Below are 23,207 nucleotides of genomic sequence, written 5' to 3' on the forward strand. Positions count from 1 at the left end.
GGATTTTTTTTTGTTTGTTTTTTTTTTTAAATCTGAAATTAAAAACTAAAATTTTTGTTTTTTAAATCTAAAACTAAAAAACTAAATTTCATCTAAAAAATTTGAAGATGTTTTTTTTCATTCACAAAATTCTTTATTGTCTTTTTGCAAATTAGTTCTCCAGCAAGAGTATGTTTATTTGAATAAAATCAATAGATTTTCTGATCTTCCTGATCGCACGAAGCACAGGAAGAGAGCATACTAATCGATTGATTTGTGTTTATTTATGCAGGGGGGGTTTAAAAAAGGATTGAATTTAAAACTAACTAAATACTAAAACATTAGAAAACTCAAACTTAAACTCCTTTGTGAAGAGCCTACTGTCACCAGGTTTCACAAATTATTTTGTCTAAAGAAAAATACTAGTACTGAATTAAATTCCTAATGCCTAATCCCTTAGCACCATCCCTGGCAACGGCACCAAAATGTTGGGCAATTTATTGGGCTTAAATTGCTGCATTAAATTATCAACCAGGGAAACTCGTAAGCTTGTGATGGTGCCAGCAATATATATGCAAGAGTAGGAAACTAACTCTATGTCTAGCTAAATTATTTACGATTCAATATAATATCCAAAGGAATAGGCTCCTAACTTAGGAGGTCCTGGTTGTCCTTCCCTACAGTATCATAGAGAAATCATTGATTACATGAAACTAAAAACTTGAAATGAAGACAAGAGAATGAACTTAATTATTGTTCAGATTCAAGTAGAGAGAGAGACTAACTTAGTCTCTTGATTGTCCTCTCATGTACTAATCCAAACTAAACTAAGATTCATTCATAAGCATAAGAAATGAAATGACTTGAAACATAAAAGCACAAAAGAATGAATTTCAATTACCATATAAATCAATGGAAAGAGAGCCTAACTTAGACTCTTGGTTATCTCCTCATATGATACTTGAAACATAAAAACAAAATAATGAATTTCAATTATCATGCAAATCAAATAGAGAGAGAGCCTAACTTAGACCCTTGGTTGTTCTCTCATGTGCTGATAAGATTCTAATTTAAAACTCATTCATCAATCACAAACAAATCCTCAAACATCAAACATCTAAGCAATTAAATGAAATAAGATCTAATATGAAATAACATGTTCCTTTGATCCTTCTAGAGTGAGCTCAATTCTCCTAAGAACAAAGTAACAAGCTATTCCATATACTACATTAAAGCAACTTATATCTAAAACTACATAATGGAAATATATGTACAACTTATATCTATAACTACATAATAGAAATATATGCAAAATGAAGCTTTATTCTATTCCATCATAAGTTGGATACAATTCTCTAAGAGTCCTCTCTTTGGAATGGAGGAGATACTCCTATTTATACAATGAGATGAGATAACAAACTCATAATGATGATCCACTAATCTCTCTTTTAGTTCCATACATTTCTCAACCATATAAACACATAACCCTATCCTCCATGATTTCCTCCATGAGGCCCATGATCTTCTCCATGAGATCATGATCTTTTCCATGAGGCTTATCTTATCAAATTCGAATTTGATCATTCAAGGCCACATAAAGATGCCTTGGAAGCTTCCTTTGTACCTACACATGTCAACAAACTCATTCTAATTGTTAGGTATAAGTATAAGCATATTATTTTCTAAAGTTTAGCCATAAATTCACTTAAAAATGTTTAGAATTAATAAACTTTGGAAAAGCATAGTTATAGCCCAATAATGAGGTAAATGGAATGATATGGAGGTGGAATGGAGGTGACATGAAGGTAAAATGTGAAGGTATTGGTGAATAATGGAGTGAAAATAGGGACTATTTTGAGGCCCAACAGTAGGAATTTAGGGAAATGTATGAGGGGAATGGGATTTAGTAAATATGGTATGTGGGAATGGGTTTAGTGAATAATGGCAAGTAGATAGGGTAAATAAAACACTAGTGAAATGAAGAAAACTAGGGTTTCACCCTACATGCTAGGGTTTTAGATTTAAGAATTCAAAACACCAAACTTGGCAAACAAAAACCTAAAACATAAGATATGATAAATGTACTTACTTGTAAGAGAGAGAAATTGAAGGTTTTGAGGTGAATTTGGCAGTTTTGGAATGATTTGGGCGATTTGGGGCTTGGATGGGTAGAAATGCAGTGCCTCACATAGGTGCGCAGTGCCACTCTGAAAGCGCAACACCTGTGTAAAATTGCATGGGGAAATGTTGCCAGGTGCACAGTGCCCACTCAAAAATGCAGCGCCCTCCTCAAAAGTGCAGCATTGCTCAAATTTTTCCAAAAATGCAGAAACTCACTTGTATTTGCCCAATAATGCTTGAAATCGATCCTTAGCTCTCCTTTTGGCACTTTGAACTTCAACACTAACATAATGAAATGATAAATAGAAGGATGGCTTTATATAGCTTTCACTTTTTGATTTTTTGTTGGTGAAAACCCACTTTTATAATGTCTATCTGCTTTTTCCAATACTCTGGTTTTTTATGCTTGGTTTCTTTTCTTTTGATAGGTGGAATGATGCACAAATTCTTTTCATATTTTGCAATGGTAGTACTTTGGCAACATCACCAGATTTCCAGGAGAATTAATGGAACCATTATTACATATGAGAACATTAAAATTACATCAAATTTAAAGATAAAATACAAATGCTTTGTTTTCACCTCAAAACTAGTTTTGAGATGAGAACTTCATTAAGCTTACAAATTAACAAATTATGACTTTTTTGATCATTATTGACCTCCTCATGTCTTTGCTGACCATTATTAGCAATAATCACTGAATTTTGACCATGGTGGAAACCTTAAGACCTAATGAGACTGAAACCTTATGTAATTGATGAAATGAACTGAAAATGAGCATGAATCATGACTGAAAGGTATGAAAGGAGGTCAGAAAGTACATATCATGAGGGAAAAACTGAAGTAAACCCTACCATCAGTAGATCCATGACCTAATGGAATGCAACCTCATCAAAATGGGACTCCTAATATGAAATGAAAAAGAGTAAATTTTGATCACTGATGGCAGTGTGAATACAATGACACTAACATTGGCTCCAATGGGGATGGTAACTACTTGGAGGTGCCAAGAACCATAGATCTCTAGGAACATGTAGACTAGTACCTCATCCATTGGGAAATAGGGTCAAGACACTTCAAAAACTGAAACTGACACTATGAAAACTAACTCAAGACTCAAGCTGGGACTAGAAACTGAATTAAACACACAAACTTACACAAACCACTCAACTTTATAGCCTTCACCTTGGGCCCCAAGCTGAAATGACTCTGTACCTTTGAAATATTGCAATGAAAAGAAAAATGGTATATACAATGATCACATCATGATTTCAAAAATCACCTTAAAAGAAGTAGTGCTTCAAGAGCCTACCATTGACCGGCCCTCCTGAACAATCTTGTCCATCCATTTCCTTTAGTAGGAATGCATTTTGTCCTCTGTATGCAACAATCTTATAAGGTCCTTTCCATAATTTTTCAAACTTACCATGCTTTCCCTTATCTTCATTCCTAGCATCCCACCGCAACACTACATCCTCAAGCTGGAATTTATCTGCTTTTGTTTTCCGGTCATAGATCTTTTTGATTTTTTCCTGCAATCTGAAAGTGTTTTGGAAAACTTCCTCCCTTTGTTTGTTGTAAATGGATCATTTGATTTATTCTTCTCTGAAAATCATCCTCCTCACTGCCAGCCTCCTGTAAAAGTTTCACAACCGGAATCGCAAGAGATGTTGGAAAAACCGTGTCAATGCCATAAACTAATTCAAATGGAGACATACCTATGGACTTCTTCTGGCTCATTCTGTCAGCCCACAAGGCATTAACTAAATTTTTGTACCAACCTTTCTTATTAGCTTCCAACATCTTAATGATGTTCACCAATGACTTATTGGATGATTCAGCCAGACCATTTCCCTACAGGTAATATGTTGTAGAATGACCCAAAATAATCTTATACTTGCTGCAAAAATCGATCATCTTCTTTGATTTCAATGCAGTTGCATTATCTATGACGATTTTACTAGGACAACCGAAATGAGATAAAATATTTGATTCCAAAAATTGAATGATTACTGTATCTGTGGCTTGTCTAGTCAAAATTGCTTCAATCCACTTGGTAAAATAGTCAGTTGTTGTTAGGATCCATTTGTGTTGTGCCGATGATGTTGGATCAAAGATGGCCCAGGCCACAGAAGATAGGTTCCGCGAACTACGACTCGCTCCATCGACGTATCCAACAAATGATTCCGATAGGTTCGACATCTACAACACATGCAAAAGTGGATTACCTAACCAAAATAAATACCCTTAGCGAAAACAAAAATGCAACAAAAGCACAGGGGTTACTATACTAAGCTAAGCATAGTAACGCTTAAGGTACAACCCGTTGCAGGGTTGCGCCAATGGAATCCCATCATAAGCCACTAACTCGTAGGCTCCTTTTGCTAGTACACTTTTGACAATATAGGGGCCCATCCATAAAGACTTGAACTTACCTGCTCCCAACTTATCGGGCTCTTGGTCATAAAGTAAGACTATGTCACCTTCTGAGAAGACACCGGGCTTGACATTCTTGTCAAACTACGCCTTGACTCATTTCTTACGGGGTTCGTTAGCCAAAGTGGCATCATGATGGGTTTCATCCAATCGGATTAGTTCCAAGAAATTAGCCTCCTCTTCTGAAGTTCTGGGGAGAAGGTCGACTGCGAGCTTGAGGGACGAGATTTCGCACTGAACTGGTAAGATCGCTTCCAGGCCATACACCAGTTGAAAGGGTGTAAACCCGGTTGCATTCCTCGCCGACATTCGGTATGCCCACAAGGCCGAGTACAGGATCAGGTGCCAACTCCGTTTAAGGACTCCAACCATCCTTTGCATCATGCGCTTCAGGACCTTGTTGATTGCCTCAACTTGTCCGTTAGCTTGCGGATAATACGGAGTAGAGCTGTCATGGGATAGTCCTAATTTGGCAGCCAACTCAATCATCATGTGATTGTGAAAATGTGATCCATAATCTATAACTATGGCTTGTGGAACGCCAAATCTGGAGACTACATGATTGAAAAAGAAGAGGGCAGCCATTTCGTCATTGTTGTTTAATGTAGGCATCGCCTCGGCCCATTTGGTAAAATAGTGTACTGCGACTATGATATACCCATTCCCCCTGGCTGAGGTGGGGTTACATCTCATGAAATCTATGCCCCATTTGGTGAATGGCCCAACAGCAACTACTGGTTGCAGAGGTGCGGGTGGTATTCTGGTTTTCTGATCAAAGATTTGATAGGCATGGAACTTCTGACTGTGGTTACGCAATCTTTGAACATTGTTGGCCAGAAGTATCCTGCTCGTAAAATCTATTACGTCGTAGCATAACCATATTGATGCCCCCCACACATGCCTGAATGGTAATCATTCAAGACTTTTTCGCCCTCCTCATGGGTGAGGCACCTCCGCAGAACTGTATCGACACCACGACGGTAAAGCGTATCACCGACGATCATGTAGTATTTTGCTTGGTATCAAATGCGTCGTTGTTATGAGCAGGAGGTATTAGAGCTATATTTTTGGGTTTGGAGATAGATTATTATGTCTCCATACCAAGGATTGCTTGAAGATATCAGAAACAAAGATTCGTCCATGATCACTTCTTCTGATGTTGCATCGTTGGACAACGATGGGAGACCACATAGTAACTCCGCGAAAACCAGGGCTTTCTTCGATTTGGATTTTATGAATTCCATATCAAACTCTTGTAAAATTGCTATCCATTTTGAATATTTTCCCCCCAGCAACTATTGCGAAAATATATAAGTCATGGGGTTGCAATCTGACAAAATGGTAGTTTTTTGAAAGAGGACATAGTGTCGAAATCTCTGTATCGCTTGAACAGTTGCGAGAGCTAGCTTTTCAATGTAGGAGTATTTGCTTTCCATATCATTTAATTTTCTACTCAAATAATATATAGGATGCTCAATTCCATTGTCTTCTTGAACTAAAACCATTGTGATGGTCGTATCCACTGCAGCCAGATACAAGTTAAAGTCTTTTTGATAATCAGGAGCATACATTAATGATGCTTTTATTAGGGATTCCTTTAAAGAATCAAAGGAAGCTTGCGCGACCTGATCCTAGATGAAGGCTACTTCTTTTTTCAATAGACGAGTATAACCTTTAGCAAGTTCGACGTAATTTGGAATGAACCTCCTCAGAAAGTTTGCTTTCCCTTGGAGTTTCTGAATCTGAAGCAAATTTGAAGGTGGAGGCAAATCAATGATTGCCTGAACCTTACATGGGTCAAGACGAATCCCATCCTTTGAGACCACAAATCAAAGTAAACGACTAGAACTGACACAAAACACACATTTGTGTGGATTGAGTCGTATCTTGTAGTGTCGGAAACATAGAAATATCACTCTCAAATGCTGCAGATGATCGGTCTGCTTTCGAGAATGAGCTGGAAGATCATTGAGATATGGTTAAACGATGTTCTTTATGTCATGGAAGGCATAATTCATTGCCCTTTGAAATGTTCCCCTGCATTCTTTAAACCAAAGGGTAGCTTGCGATATGCGAATGTGCCCCACAGACAAATAAATGTTGTCTTTGATTGGTCCTATGGGCGGATGTTAATTTGATTATACCCGGAAAATACATCCATAAATGAAAAGATTTCACCTCCGGCGCATTCATCAATTATCTGGTCAATGAAGGGTGTAGGGTAGTTGTCTTTTGGACAAGCTTTATTTACATCCCTATAATCGACACACACTCTAATTGTTCCTTGTTTTTTCATTACAGGAACAATATTCGATACCCAATCAGTTAGAGGAACTGGGTAAATAAAACCATCATGGAGAAGTTTTTCAACTTCTGCCTTGATGGCAGCGGCTTTCTTGGGGTGCACCTACCGTAGCTGTTGTCGTCCCGGTTTGACATTTGGATACATCTTAATTTCGTGTTCAACTATGCTCGAGTCAATGCCTGGCATTTCATAATACGACCAAGCAAAGACATCTCTAAACTCGCGAAAAAGAGCGTAATATATTTCTAGTTCTGAAGAAGAACAAGATTTGCCGACATGAATATTCTCTACAACATCTGTTTTGGTCGAGATATTTATGGCGATAGTCTCTTCAATATTGGACAAGTTTCGTTCGGAATCCACCATGTTTACAGTATTTGATAGAAAATCAAAAACTAAGGGATGATGAAGGTCACTGGAACTATCTTCCTTGTAATCCAGAAGATGGGAACGATGGTGGTAATCTTCCCATGGTGCCCCGTCAATCATCATTGACTGAACAATTCCTTCGTCTGTAGAATGTACTTGCAACCAAGGATCTGAAGGGGTGCCATATTCCTTAGACCTATCTATCCAAACGCTTGATGAGTGTTGATTTTGGTTTGCCTCCCATGCCGAAAACATTGATTGCTACAATATTTCTATTGGGCTTGGAAGCAATATCTGCAGATGATCCATGCTAATATCATTTGCTGACATCTTTTGAATAGAAGATATCATATTACAAGTTACCACCGTTGCCACTTCCGCTAGATTGATTGGAGGCAGTGGGGAAAAAGTCCCCATTAATATAGGGTCTTTTAGTAGGCCTACTCCGATATTTTGAAGCGAATGAGGGCTTCCATGGATCATCGAAATGCTTCCCATAACTTGTGAACTGTTGGGGAGAAATGTTTTCTAGTCGATGATTGTAATACTTCCTTGGAAGGGAAATGCAATCTTCCTGAAGTAGGTTGACACAACGCAGCGATAGCATATATCCAGGGCCTTCCCAGTAGGATGTTGTAATCGAGGTTTCCGTCAATCACTTCAACATCAATTTCTACTATTTTTCCCCCCAGTTCGACTTGTAAGTTACTTAAAATCCCATATGGGGTGTATGTTCGTCCATCAAATGCTTTTAATATCATTGAAGATTGCGACAAGGGTGGAGATCCTAAAGTTTTCCAGCAACTCATCGACATAATACATGTAGATGCCCCCTCATCAATAATTGTTCGATGAACAGTTTTGTTGAGGGCTTTCACTTGAATAAGGAAAGCTAGTTGAGCTGGTAACTGAGGGTCATATCCTTTATGATTAAAGGCCACAAGATTGGAATCCATTGGGTCAATCCCACCTATTGCTGATAATAAAGCCTATTTTTGGGAGGGGCAATTTGTAGTACCTCAAGTGTCAACATATCGGACGGCGATTGGGCCAGATCCTCCACTATATTATAATGTTGTGATGCTCTAGCACGAGGATTAAATGTCGAATTGTGTACTACTCCCTTTGGCAGCTTTATCATTAGTTTAGGAATGATGGGTGGCACAACTCCGGTCGAAGTTGTTGTCGAATTACTAGGTTGATCATTAGCCTTATTGTCCGACAGCTGTGGACTCCAGTAATCTTTATTCCTTGTCGATATCAAAGCATCATTTTGCTGCTTCGAAACAAACAACATTAGCACTTGGGACGAGGAAGCATTGTCACTAGCAACCAGATTTGTTCCTAGATTCGGAAACGGATCAGTCAATACCGCCGAGGTTTTTGAATTCTTAAAGAATTTTCTAAGCTCGACTTTATGTGGACAATCTTTCGTCCAATGATCCTCATCACATATGAAGCATGGATGACTTGGTTTCCTATCTTCAGAAGGGTTTGCAGAAGATTTTTCATGAGACAACTCCTCCTGTTTTTTCTTCTTCCCTTTCTTTTTCTTCTTGCCCCTTAGTTGCTTTGGTTCTTTGCCTTTGTCAGTCGACATGGCATTTACCGCTGAGGCGAGAAGTTCCTCATTTGCATTTTGACTTGAAACCGTACAAGCCTTCTTTGATGTAGCTTTTACGGTTTTCATGCTATTCGCACCTATCAAGGCATCGCCGGCATGAGAGTCTTTGCTTGATTTAGGAGGGGGAGGAACGCAGAATTCCGGTCTAGGAGCATCAGGGATTTTATCGTAGAGTGTGCCAGACTAAGTATATATCAAGTCTACATATTGCGCACGAGCAATGACTTGCTCTTCAATGATGACTCCTCCCTTTGCCACATCTTCCGTAATAGAAGGTAATAATGACTTAATAAACCATTCAGCTAGCAGCTGATCAGGAACATATGTTTTTACCATTCTACGACGACGTCGCCACTCATGAATATGATTAGATATGTGAGTGGCCGTTGTCTGTTTGAAATTGGTAAGAAGCTCTGTTCCTATTTCGTACCTTATGGGTAACTGAAAATGGGTTAAAAAGGTTGTGGCTAGGGTGCTGAAGTTATCGAATGAAGCTCTAGGAAATTCGATATACCATTTTGCTACCGGACCAGTTAACATTCGCTGAAAAAGGCGAAGCCTAATTGAATCATCATTTAGAGTGTTAGATGAACACCACAGATGAAAGGTCATCACATGATTCGATGGGTCTTCACCCAGATTTCCATTAAATTTAGGAATATCCGACGGAAGCTTATGTGGAATCGCTGGCCACCAAGGGCCATGAGCAATTGGATCGTTTGTCAGCCGATTTAGATCTGGTAACTCTAAAGTTTCCATGAAGGGCAACTGTTGATTCAGGTTCAGCGAACCATACCCAAGATAAGATGGGATTGCCTGAGCAGTGGGTCTTTGCATACCAGCATAGTGCATTTGATGCTGATAACTTCGGTAAGGTTGATGGGCATAACCACTATGAAATGGTTGATGTTGATCATTTTGAATATACGGCTGCCCATTACTTGCAATGATTTGGTGCTCAGATCCTTGGTAAACTTGTTGGAATTGTGGTTGTTGATATTGCACCAGCCATGGTTGTGAAACCATTTGCTATTGTCCAATACTAGTTGTTTAACAAAGATGAGAGGTGATGGTATCTGTTTGAGCCTAGGTCACTCCAGTTAAGGAGCCACTAATCGGCAATTGTGGTGGCGTCGTAGAGACAAGAGGCTGTTGTATTAGGACCCTAGAAGTTTGAGGTTGGGATACAACAGGCAACTCTTGTAGTTATGACACAGTCACAATAGCTGGTGTAGTGGGGATATTTGACACAGGTAGACTTTGTTGCATTGAGTATACAACTCTTGGTTGTTGAGGCAGTATCGGCACCCAACCGCTAGATGTAATTCCAGCATAACCTGAATTCTATTGTGAACTCTCGTATGTTTTTTCTCCCAGAGGAGACAATGAAAGGGTATATTGCCCCCCATACGGCGGTAATCTAGTGCTCAAAGGAATGATTTTCCTTTGAGGACCGGACTGCCAAAATTGACACTGCAAAGGATCAATTTGCTGAGACTCAACATAAGAGATTCCAGATATTATTCTGGATGAACAAACGGGAACAGACCATATTGTTGAAACAACCTCTGGATGGATTCCATCCAGTGATTGAGAGCTAGTTGGGACAGACGGTACACCGGCAAACATTGTTGGAGTAACAGTAGGAAGTTTTGCCACTGCTATGTCAAATGACACAGTCCTAGATGTTGATGGTTGTTCAGACATATCTAGTCTATCCAAAAAAATTCCTAGCGATTCTACAGGAACTTCCGATGACGGGAGACTAATTTCTGATGAAGAAGGATATAGGGTGATCCCAACTCCAAAATGCGATGGAGTACTAGATGGAGGATCCTCCATAATCTCTTCTATAGCAATCAATCCAAGTGGAAGAGGTAGACCGTCAGGTCCGTAAAATATTTCCAGTGCCGAAGAAGGTATATATTCTACAGCGACAGATGTTTGGGGAAGAACACCTTTCGAATCAGCTGTAGATGGAGCCGGTTCAGGAATATAAGTGTTTATTGTCACACTAGGATCAGTTCTATTGTCCTCTTGTGGCTGCAGAACTTCTTCTGTAGAGGCATGGATACCAGAAATTTTTGGAGTAACCAAAGTCTCTAAGGTTGTCGGAACACTTGTTCCAACCAAACCATGGGACTTTGATCCGGTTAAACGAGTTCGCTTTGTCCAGAATAGTTTTGTTTCCGGAGACAAAGACGGTTGACTCGTAAGTCTCTGCGAACAACGGTGTTTCGATTGACTTTCCTCCACGACTGCGGATTACTCAATCAACTAAAAATAAAGGGGAAAATGATTCCGAATTAAATGAATTTTACGTGCTTTGACACAACTTGCTTTTTCAATTTTTAAGAGTCAAGGAAAAACAAAAGATGACTCTAGTCGCCTTCGATTTTTAATGAGCCTGAAGTGACAAGTGCTCAGATGGACCTTTTCATTTAAGGAGTCTGAAAAGGAATGAAAGGGACTACTCTGGAAATCTAGACAGAGGGATTACCAAACCAATCGCAAAACTGCAGAATAATTTTTATGGTATGGTAGTCAATCTTCCTGAATGTTGTGTTTAGTGCATTGCGATCGATAGGGCGGTAGACACAGCTTCCTATGGATAAAGGATATAGCCTATTGTGGTCTCCCAATATATACTCGACAGTACGTGGGAGCACAAGTCCGTACGGGCACTTGTCGTCTCAAAGAGGAGGAATCACCCAACCAACAATGAAAGCTATAGTTACCTGGCTTTACGACGCCGGAATACGTCTCTAGCCTAAACTTCTAGATGTTGTGCGTTAGGTTCCAAAGTGTTTTTATGTTCATTAAATTTATTTTACAGTTGATCTTTCTTAAGAAATTTGCCTTCCAGGTTCACCGCATGATGTAGATATATAATTCCTAAAATGAAATCTAAGATGATAAACAATCGTTTAATCATCTTTTTGCAATGAAGATCCTAGCTACTAAAGAAAGAGAGATGATATTCTTTCAACATAGAGTAGAGAGCACACACTAGATGCACTGTCCTAAATCAAACCAACAAGAAGTCTAAATGAAAATGCACATGCATGTATTTGTTTTCCACTTTCTTAATGTGTCAATGACATAAAGAATGCTGAGTACAAATCTGAATTGTCTTTTCAAAGCGACAGTACTAACAAATTTCTCTTCAAAAACAAAAGGAAGATAATGACGACACTTTATGACTTTGAATTGAAAACTGCTTTCAACGCTTGAAAAACTACTAATTCAAATCAAATACAAGAGTAACTATATAATCGACCATCAAGAACGATAGGATTCTTTTCTTTGACTGAAAACAACACTTGCGACACTTCCAAATCAAAAGACAACAGTTTGATTATGCTACTTTATGTAAAAGAGAACTGTAAATGGCGCACAATACATAAAAACATTCATAATTCTTTCCACTATGGAGACTGAATCATGCAAAGGAAGGGAGTTTCCACAGTGGTATACTGATCACAGACAGCAAAAGTCCTAAATAAAGCTGAAGAGGGTGAACAAAGAAACCAAAATCTGGAAGCAGAAGAGGTCTTATCTGATCAGCGCACCTGCAACATAGGGAAAGTGCGATGCAGCGCACCTACTACACACGGGAGGTGAGATGCATCCAGATTCCCAAGAGGAGAAGGTGGGATGGTCCAAGGACGAGACTTCAACTTGGTTCTTGGTCACAGTTTGCAACTTAGTTCAGGGATTTAGGCCAAGCTAATGATGATCAGTAAATAGAAATCACAGGGGTTGATCTAATGAGGTTATTAGATCCACCACTAGGGCAATTAGGATGTTTGCAAATCGATTGTTCAGTTCATAAACAAAACCCGGAGATAGACTGAAGCAGCATTGATCTACTTTGCACTTGCATAGCAAATGCAGTTCGAAGACTAGCTGGCTTAACTTCAGGCTCCGTCTATAAGTTTATAAAGCAAACAAGTATAAACAAGCAAACAAACTATTCGCTCCCCATCCCAAGTGCTAATGTTGTCTGTTTCGAAGCAGCAAAATGATGCTTTGATATCGACAAGGAATAAAGATTACAGGAATCCACAACTGTCAGAAAACAAGGCTAATGATCAACCTAGTAATTCGACAACAACTTCGACCAAAGTTGTGCCACCCATCATTCCTGAACTAACGATAAAGCCGCCGAAGGGAGTAGTACACAAATCAACATTTAATCCTCGTGCCAGAGCAGCACAACATTATAATATAGTGGAGGATCTGGCCCAATCGTCATTTGCTATGTGATATTGTGGCCTTTAATCATAAAGGATATGACCCTCAGTTACCAGCTCAACTAGCTTTCCTTATTCAAGTGAAAGCCTTCAACAAAACTGTTCATCGAACAATTATTGATGAGGGGGCATCTACATGTATTATGTCGATGAGTTGCTGGAAAACTTTAGGATCTCCACCCTTGTCGCAATCTTTGACGACATTAAAAGAATTTGATGGACGAACATACACCCCATATGGGATTTTAAATAACTTACAAGTCGAATTGGGGGGAAAAACAGTAGAAATTGATGTTGAAGTGATCGACGGAAACCTCGATTACAACATCCTACTGGGAAGGCCCTGGATATATGCTATGGCTACCATTGTGTCAACCTACTTCAGGAATATTGCATTTCCCTTCCAAGGAAGTATTACAATCGTCGACCAGCAAACATTTCTCCCCAACAGTTCACAAGTTACGGGAAGCATTCCGATGATCCATGGAAGCCCTCATTCGCTTCAAAATATCGGAGTAGGCCTACTAAAAGACCCTATATTAATGGGGACTTTTGCCCTACCGCCTCCAATCAATCTAGCGGAAGTGGCAACGGTGGGAACCTGTAATATGATATCTTCTATTCAAAAGATGTCAGAAAATGATATTAGCATGGATCATCTACAGGTATTGCCTCCAAGCCCAATAGAAATATTGTAGCAATCAATATTTTCGACATGGGAGGCAAACCCAAATCAACGCTCATCAAGAATTTGGATAGATAGGTTTAAGGAATATAGCACCCCTTCAAATCCTTGGTTGCAAGTACATTCTACAGACGAAGGAATTGTTCAGTCAATGATGATTGACAGGGCACCATGGGAAGATTACCACCATCATTCCCATCTTCCGGATTACAAGGAAGATAGTTCCAATGACCTTCATCCCTCGGTTTTTGATTTTCTATCAAATACTGTAAACACGGTGGATTTCGAACAAAACTTTTCCAATATTGAAGAGACTATCGCCATAAATATCTCAACAAAAACAGATGTCATAGAGAATATTCATGTCGGCAAATCTTTTTCTTCTTCTGAACTGGAAATATATTACACTCTTTTTCGCGAGTTCAGAGATGTCTTTGCTTGGTCGTATGATGAAATTCCAGGCATTGACTCGAGCATAGTTGAACACGAAATTAAGATGTATCCAGATGTCAAACCGGTACGACAACGGCTATGGCAGGTGCACCCCAAGAAAGCCGCTGCCATCAAGGCAGAAGTTGAAAAACTTCTCCATGCTAGTTTTATTTACCCGGTTCCTCTAACCGATTGGGTATCGAATATTATTCCTGTAATGAAAAAACAAGGAATGATTGGAGTGTGTGTCGATTATAGCGATGTAAATCAAGCTTGTCCAAAAGACAACTACCCTACACCCTTCATTGACCAGATAATTGATGAATGCACCGGATGTGAAATCTTTTCATTTATGGATGGATTTTCCGGGTATAATCACATTAACATCCGCCCACAAGATCAGTCAAAGACTGCATTTATTTGTCCGTGGGGCACATTCACATATCACAAGCTACCCTTTGGTTTAAGGAATGCAGAGGCAACATTTCAGAGGGAAATGAATTATGCCTTCCATGACATAAAGAACATCGTTCAACCATATCTAGAAGATCTTCCGGCTCATTCGCGAAAGTGGACCGATCATCCGCAACATTTGAGAGCGATATTTCTACATTGCTGACACTACAAGATACGACTCAATCCACACAAATGTGTGTTTTGTGTATGTAGAAATTTTCAATAATATAACACTTATTTACAGAGATTATCCTGATTATACACTATTTTCAGAATGCATGCATAATACATAACCTCCTCTACCATTGATCATCAATTTGCGGAATTAAAAAACAATTACATGCGCACATTGAAACATCAATCACACATATCAACACAGTATGTAAGGGGGAAAGCATACAGCTGAAAACCCCAAACTATCTGTATATTATAATGACAGATAACATGTAACAATACATAGTAAAATACTCCTCACAAGTACTCAGTACTATCTCCCCCTGCTACACACAAACTAGCTAAGATCTGAACAAGTCACGGGTTCAAATCTCCTCCACTGTTTGCCTGCCTCTACTACGCAATCCAAGTTGAGAATAGATTAGATCCAAGTTCGAATTCCCTTGGCTTGTACTGCGCAATCCTCATTGGCAATCTCGATCAATGATTGTGCAAATCTCATGCACAGCTATAGTCACAACTGATAGTAGTCTCACCCTTTCATCCACCTCTAACACTTGTCTCCACTAAATTGTCCATGCACTGAGTTAACTGATGTATTATTTAGTTGATTTATGAGTTAATAATTAGTGAATTAATTAATAATTAATTTACATCACTCATCACTAGTGTATTTGGAAGTTAGACTAAATACAACTAGTTCAACTAAGTCAAACTAAACACAACTCCATCAACTCTTCAATCAACTCCACCAAACTCAATCACTTGAGTTCTAACAGAAGTCCAACATGCAATAGCTCAACTAACCCATAGGAAAAGCATATTTCCTTCTTGCAGTTGCATGTGCCACATCCGTAGCTCGAACTGAAGTGCTGCAAGAGGATAAGATAATGTTTATAGTCCAAATATTATTAAGAGCTAATAATATTCGACTGTTCTATTTTTAGACTGGCAGTCTAAAAATAGACTCCGCCCATATGTCTAAAAATAGAGGTCCATCTATTTTTACCAACACGACCAATCATCCATAAATAGCATCTTTCAACTCATAGACCATGATCCATATGTCCAAAAATAGACATAGTCTAAAAATAGACTTTGCGCCAAAAATAACCTGCGAACCCACTTAGTGAAGGCGACTTCTTTTCACTAAGCTCCATCATCTTGTTGCATTTTCAACAGTGTCAGTTCTGGTCATTTACTTGGCTTTGTGGTCTCAAAGTACGGGATTCGTCTCGACCCATGTAAGGTTCAGGCAATCATTGATTTGCCTCCACCTTCAAATTTCCTTTAGATTCAGAAACTCCAAGGGAAAGCAAACTTTCTGAGGAGGTTCATTCCAAATTACACCGAACTTGCTAAAGGTTATACTCGTCTATTAAAAAAAGAAGTAGCCTTCATCTGGGATCAGGTCGCGCAAGCTTACTTTGATGGTTTAAAGGAATCCTTGATAAAAGCATCATTAATGTATGCTCTTGATTATCAAAAAGACTTTAACCTGTATCTGGCTGCAGTGGATACGACCATCACAATGGTTTTAGTTCAAGAAGACAATGGAATTGAGCATCCTATATATTATTTGAGTAGAAACTTAAATGATACGGAAATAAAATACTCCTACGTTGAAAATATAGTTCTCGCAGTTGTTCAAGCGATACAGAGATTTCAACACTATGTCCTCTTTCGAAAAACTACCATTTTGTTAGATTGCAACCCTGTGACTTATATATTGTCGCGACAGTTGCTGGTGGGAAAATATTCAAAATGGATAGCAATTTTACAAGAGTTTGATCTGGAATTCATAAAATCCAAATCAAAGAAAGCCCTGGTTTTTGCAGAGTTACTATGCGATCTCCCATCGTCATCCAACGATGAAACATCAGAAGAAGCGATCGTGGACGAAACTTTGTTTCTGATATCTTCAAGCAATCCATGGTATGGAGATGTAATAATCTATCTCCAAACCCAAACATATAGGTCTAATACCTCCCGCTCGGAACAACGACGCATTCGATACCAAGCAAAAGACTACACGATCGTCGGTGATATGCTTTACTGTCATGGTGTCGATACAGTTCTGCGGAGGTGCCTCACCCACGAGGAGGCCGAAAAAGTCCTGAATGATTGCCATTTAGGCACGTGTGGGGGGCATCGATCTGATTACGCTATGGTGCAAAATATTTTATGAGCAGGATACTTCTGGCCAACAATGTTCAAAGATTGCATAACCGCAGTCAGAAGTTGCCATTCCTGTCAAATCTTCGATCGCAAAACCAGAATACCACCCGCACCTCTGCAACCAGTAGTTGTTGTTGGGCCATTCACCAAATGGGGCATAGATTTCATGACATGTAACCCCACCTCGACTGGGGGGCATGGGTATATCATAGTCACAGTAGACTATTTTACCAAATGGGCCGAGGTGAAGCCCACATTAAACAACAGTGGCGAAATGGCTACCCTCTTCTTTTTCAATCATGTATTCTCCAGATTCAGCGTTCCACATGCCATAGTTACAGATCATGGATCGCATTTTCGCAATCACATGATGATTGAGTTGGCTGCCAAATTAGAACTGTCCCACGACAGCTCTACTCCATATTATCCGCAAGCTAATGGACAAGTTGAGGCAATCAACAAGATCCTGAAGCGCATGCTGCAAAGGATGATCGGAGTCCATAAACAGAGTTGGTACCTGATCCCGTGAGGAATGCAACTGGGTTTACACCCTTTCAACTGGTGTATGGCCTGGAAGCGATCTTACCAGTTCAGTGCGAAATCTTGTCCCTCAAGCGCGCAGTCGACCTTCTCCCCGGAACTTCAGAAGAGGAGGCTCGTTTCTTGGAACTAATCTAATTGGATGAAACCTGTCGTGATGCTACTTTGGCTAATGAAGCCCATAAGAAACGATTCAAGGCGCAGTTCGACAAGAATGTCAAACCCTGTGTCTTCTCAGAAGGTGACCTAGTCTTACTTTACGACCAGGAGTCTGATAAGTTGGGAGCAAGTAAGTTCAAGTCTTTATGGATGGGCCCCTATATTTTCAGTGTGTACTAGCAAAAGGATCCTACGAGTTAGTGGATTATGATGGGATTCCACTGGCGCAACCCCACAACGAGTTGTACCTTAAGCGTTACTACGCTTAGCTCAGTATAGTAACCCCTACGCTTTTGTTACATTTTTGTTTTCGCTAAGGGTATTTGTTTTGGTTAGGTAATCCAATTTTGCATGTGATGTAGATGTTGAACCTATCAGAATCATTTGTTGGATATGCCGATGAAGCGAGTCGTAGTTCTCGAAACCTATCTTCTGCGGCCTGGGCCATTTTTGATCCAAGCGGCGAATTAGCAAGTTTCAAAGGGGTATGTATTGGTCGGTCAACGAACAACATCGCTGAATACAGTGCATTGATAGAACTCCTTTCTGATGCCATTACGCATGGCATACACTGACTGGTCGTCAAGCTAGACTCATAACTCATCACTCTGAAACTCACCGGTATCTACTCTGTACGGAAACCAGCTATCTATCGCATGTTCCTACGAGTCAAGATTTTGGAAAGGCAATTTGATTCTATTCAATATTAGCATATTTCCATAAACATAAACACATTAATAGACTCATTGGCAAATTATGTGTTAGATAGACCTTTGCAACATTTATAAAAGAAGCATTTCATCAATATTTGCATCAAGATCACGTAACTTAACCAAAATAAAGCTCCGAAAATCAAATATATATATATGTTTATGGTTCATACATAATGTTCTGCGATCAAGACAAAATCGGTCAAATGACCCAAAACTCAAAATTCTAGGGGGCACCCTAGTCTAATGATGTTGGTGATAGCAATTCACCGCTTGTGCAATCATGCGTAAAAGCCTAGTCCATCGACGTGGCACGCCAGTAGTATGTCACTGCAGCCTCAAAGGCAACTCATCAGTCCTCACATCCGGGATACCAAGAGTGAGACCCTCGACCTGCTCTTGTAATGCTGCAAGAGTCTCGGCCACATCCAGGTCACGAAGGATAGCCCTCCCTATAGCCTCTCCTGCTGGAGCGGCAACTGGTGCTCTCAGATGTATTGCTGGTCCCACTGGTCTGATATATGCATGAGCACAAGAGTTTTTGATTAGCCTTGATAGAAGAAAACATAAGAACATTATAAAAACAATAAACAAGGATATGGTCAGAGAATTTACCTATAACACCCCACTTCTCACGAGTCGGTAGCACCAAATCTGGGTCACCTCGGAAATCCATACCAGCATATGGACACTTGGCATAAACCATCTCCTAACGGTTAAACCATTCGAAGAAGGTATCAGAGAAAGAAACCTGGGACTAACCAGCATGTCGTCCATGAGGTCAAGCCATCTCTACATCCGTGGCTCAGTCGGTGGAGGTAAACCAAGTGAAATGTACTGCAGCTGCATCAGTGGGATCTTTTCCAAGGCGAAAGCAGTCAAAATAGAACCATAGCTGAAATTCTTGGATCTTTCCCTTTTTACCTTGGTCAGTTGTTCTTTCATCACAGGGAGTACTGCATCACACCAGTTGAACACCTTTGGTTCGAGGCATTCCAAGGCATACTACATATAGGACCTGTTAGCCACGTGAAGAGCCGCACTACCAGCCAATCTAGCAAAAGTGAATAGAATGGTCATCAAGGACCAGTCAGTGACATCTCGGATGTTGATCTTGCTATCCCTACTCAGCTGAGATCCCTCTCTGCAGTACCGACGAATCTAATCTCTCACAGATTCGCCCCTACGGGCGGAACCTAATAATGAGAGAGGGGCACCATGCCTCGATAAACCGGTCAAAAAATAGATGTCCATGACAGTCAAGGGGATGGATTTTCCTCTGATCTAGAACACCTGGTTGGTAGGATCCCATGCATCGAACAAATATTGCAACAAGTTGATTTGTTGCCTCATGCTAGAGATGCGGAAAAACTTGAGCAGGCCACAGTTCCGCAGTGCAGTTACCGTACCCGGATCATGTAAATCAACCATGTCCTCTTCTTCATGCTCACATTCTCACCATGTAACAACCATTTTGCTCTGATGAATCTCTGCAAAACAAACAAGAGAAGAGACAAGGTCCTGATTTGGCAAAAAAAAGGCAAAAATTCCATAAGAAAACAGTGCAAAAGTTTCCCTTCTTGCGCCAATCGCACCCTAGCAGTGTACTGGGTGAGATGCATACTGACTGGCCAATGGCCAGGCCAGTATGCATCGCACCTTTCGATATAGGAAGGGTGCGATGGAGCCAGGGTGAATTTTTCAAACCCAAGGGGCTCAGAAAAATAGGGAAACATGCTTAGAATTCAAAAAGGAAGGAATGCAACTGAAGAGCTTAGGGTTAGCTCTTACCTGGTCTAGACGGCGCCGAGAATCATCCACAGAATCTCCCAGAATTAGCTAGTGAAAATCAAGGGGGGAAGGCACCTCCAAAGCTCCAACAAACCAAAGTTCAAATGAAATGGTAAAATGAGGGGTAAAAACCACTTTTATATTACTTTTCATGTAATTCGAGTAAGGTATTTGTGTTTTAACTCATTTTTCAAGCACGTATTGTTCATTTCTAATCGGTTTGATGAAGCAATTGAACAGGCAGTACGACCGTCGAAAGAACAAAGTGTTAGCGGTGAAATCAAATAATCGATGACCATTATCACGAGCAATTTTTATGCGAAGTTCAAGCTCGTTAAAAATTAAACCTAAGCAATGAGAAAATGTTTCCCCCCAGAGTTTAAGCTCATTAAAAAATGAACCAATTTCTGGTAAATAACCAATGGAGTGAAAGTGTCATGTTCAAGAGCGACTCGCTACCAATAAAGTTTCTTCAAGTTTTCTTCCCAATTTTTCCCCAGTCATTGCTGACCAGTACCTCTTTATTTTTATCAAGCTTGAGGAGGATAACATATGCTTTTTCTATAATTTTCCCTTTGGGCAAACCCGTCGCTATGTTTTAACGAGCCTAGCGACAGTGAAACTCGTTCTTGTCTGCATGGACAAGTTTGTCGCTATTGGTTTTAACGAGTTTAACAAAAAAGACAACTCAGTCCTTTTTCAATTTTAGAGAGTCTGAAAAGGGACGGAAAGGAAACTCCAGTGATCCTTTTTCATCATGTAATCCCTTATGTCTGAAAAAGTATAAAATAATATGAAAGGGATGAATTTTTCGATAGTTTTAACGAGCTGAACAAGACAAGCACTCAATATTTTTGTGTAATAATCCCTCAGGTCCAAAAAGATTAAAATCTAGAGGAGGGATAGCACTCCCGGTAGCTTTAACGAGCTGGGGAGGCCAACTTCTCGGCAATATTTTCATATTTTACGAGTCAGACGAAAAGAGCTTAAAGGAGACTCGCCTCTTGAGGAACGAGTGATATTTCGAGGTAGCAGCTAATTCCAACTTTCGGCCATAGGTCTACATCAATGGCCTTCGACTGAGGGATTTTGTGTGGTGTTCGATGCCAAGTCCCATTTTCACACCACGCAAATTGTACTATCGTACCTTGAGGGTCATCATCATTATTGGTGATTCCTCTCGCGCCTGTTAACAACTTACATCATTGGCTGGTAATCAGGCAATGTCTTTCCAGGTTCGACTCCAGAACATTTTTCACATGGATCGACTTGTACTTCGGGCGAAGATTGGACAAGTTTGAAGACCCCGGATCTAGTTTCATCCATCCAAGCTGTGATATATTCAGAAAAATAAAGACATCAAATGTACATCATTGCTGCATAGATGATCATCTGAATCAAAGGATGATGGCTCTATCAGAATCGTCAGCCTGCCACACAGATGGTTATTTGTCCTATACATGAAAATGAATTTATAAAGTTGAGCATGGGAATGATCACTGGAGTTTCCTTTCCGTCCCTTTTCAGACTCTCTAAAATTGAAAAAGGACTGAGTTGTCTTTTTCGAGAAACTCGTTAAAACCAATAGCGACAAACTTGTCCATGCAGACAAGAACGAGTTTCACTGTCGCTAGGCTCGTTATACTTTTTCAGACATCAACTCATTATCCAAGAAGTTGACCTAGGAACAACCCTTTCAGTACTTTGAAGCTTGCATGCCTCATGGCAAGTTTCTCACTTTCGGCCATAGGTCTACATCAATGGCCTTCGACTGAGGGATTTTGTGTGGTGTTCGATGCCAAGTCCCATTTTCACACCACGCAAATTGTACTATCGTACCTTGAGGGTCATCATCATTATTGGTGATTCCTCTCGCGCCTGTTAACAACTTACATCATTGGCTGGTAATCAGGCAATGTCTTTCCAGGTTCGACTCCAGAACATTTTTCACATGGATCGACTTGTACTTCGGGCGAAGATTGGACAAGTTTGAAGACCCCGGATCTAGTTTCATCCATCCAAGCTGTGATATATTCAGAAAAATAAAGACATCAAATGTACATCATTGCTGCATAGATGATCATCTGAATCAAAGGATGATGGCTCTATCAGAATCGTCAGCCTGCCACACAGATGGTTATTTGTCCTATACATGAAAATGAATTTATAAAGTTGAGCATGGGAATGATCACTGGAGTTTCCTTTCCGTCCCTTTTCAGACTCTCTAAAATTGAAAAAGGACTGAGTTGTCTTTTTCGTTAAACTCGTTAAAACCAATAGCGACAAACTTGTCCATGCAGACAAGAACGAGTTTCACTGTCGCTAGGCTCGTTAAAACATAGCGACGGGTTTGCCCAAAGGGAAAATTATAGAAAAAGCATATGTTATCCTCCTCAAGCTTGATAAAAATAAAGAGGTACTGGTCAGCAATGACTGGGGAAAAATTGGGAAGAAAACTTGAAGAAACTTTATTGGTAGCGAGTCGCTCTTGAACATGACACTTTCTGGTAAATAACCATTGTGAATGCATTATCATCAACTCTTGAGCCTTGGTTGTATTCTCATCATCACCCCCACTCTATTTTAGCCGATCATTCGCCTCTATTTGATTGTTTACCCCTTTTGAGGAAAAGTTGTGAAGAGTGATTCTGTTAGACATCCTTGTGACACTGCCATTATTGGAAAATTCCAAACCTTACCTGGAATTAGCTGCTACCTCGAAATATCACTCGTTCCTCAAGAGGCGAGTCTCCTTTAAGCTCTTTTCGTCTGACTCGTAAAATATGAAAATATTGCCGAGAAGTTGGCCTCCCCAGCTCGTTAAAGCTACCGGGAGTGCTATCCCTCCTCTAGATTTTAATCTTTTTGGACCTGAGGGATTATTACACAAAAATATTGAGTGCTTGTCTTGTTCAGCTCGTTAAAACTATCGAAAAATTCATCCCTTTCATATTATTTTATACTTTTTCAGACATCAACTCATTATCCAAGA

Source organism: Pinus tabuliformis, chromosome X (assembly GCF_031772625.1).
Source record: "Pinus tabuliformis cultivar Carrire ecotype Pingquan chromosome X, CPIR1, whole genome shotgun sequence".
In the NCBI taxonomy this organism is placed as follows: domain Eukaryota; kingdom Viridiplantae; phylum Streptophyta; class Pinopsida; order Pinales; family Pinaceae; genus Pinus; species Pinus tabuliformis.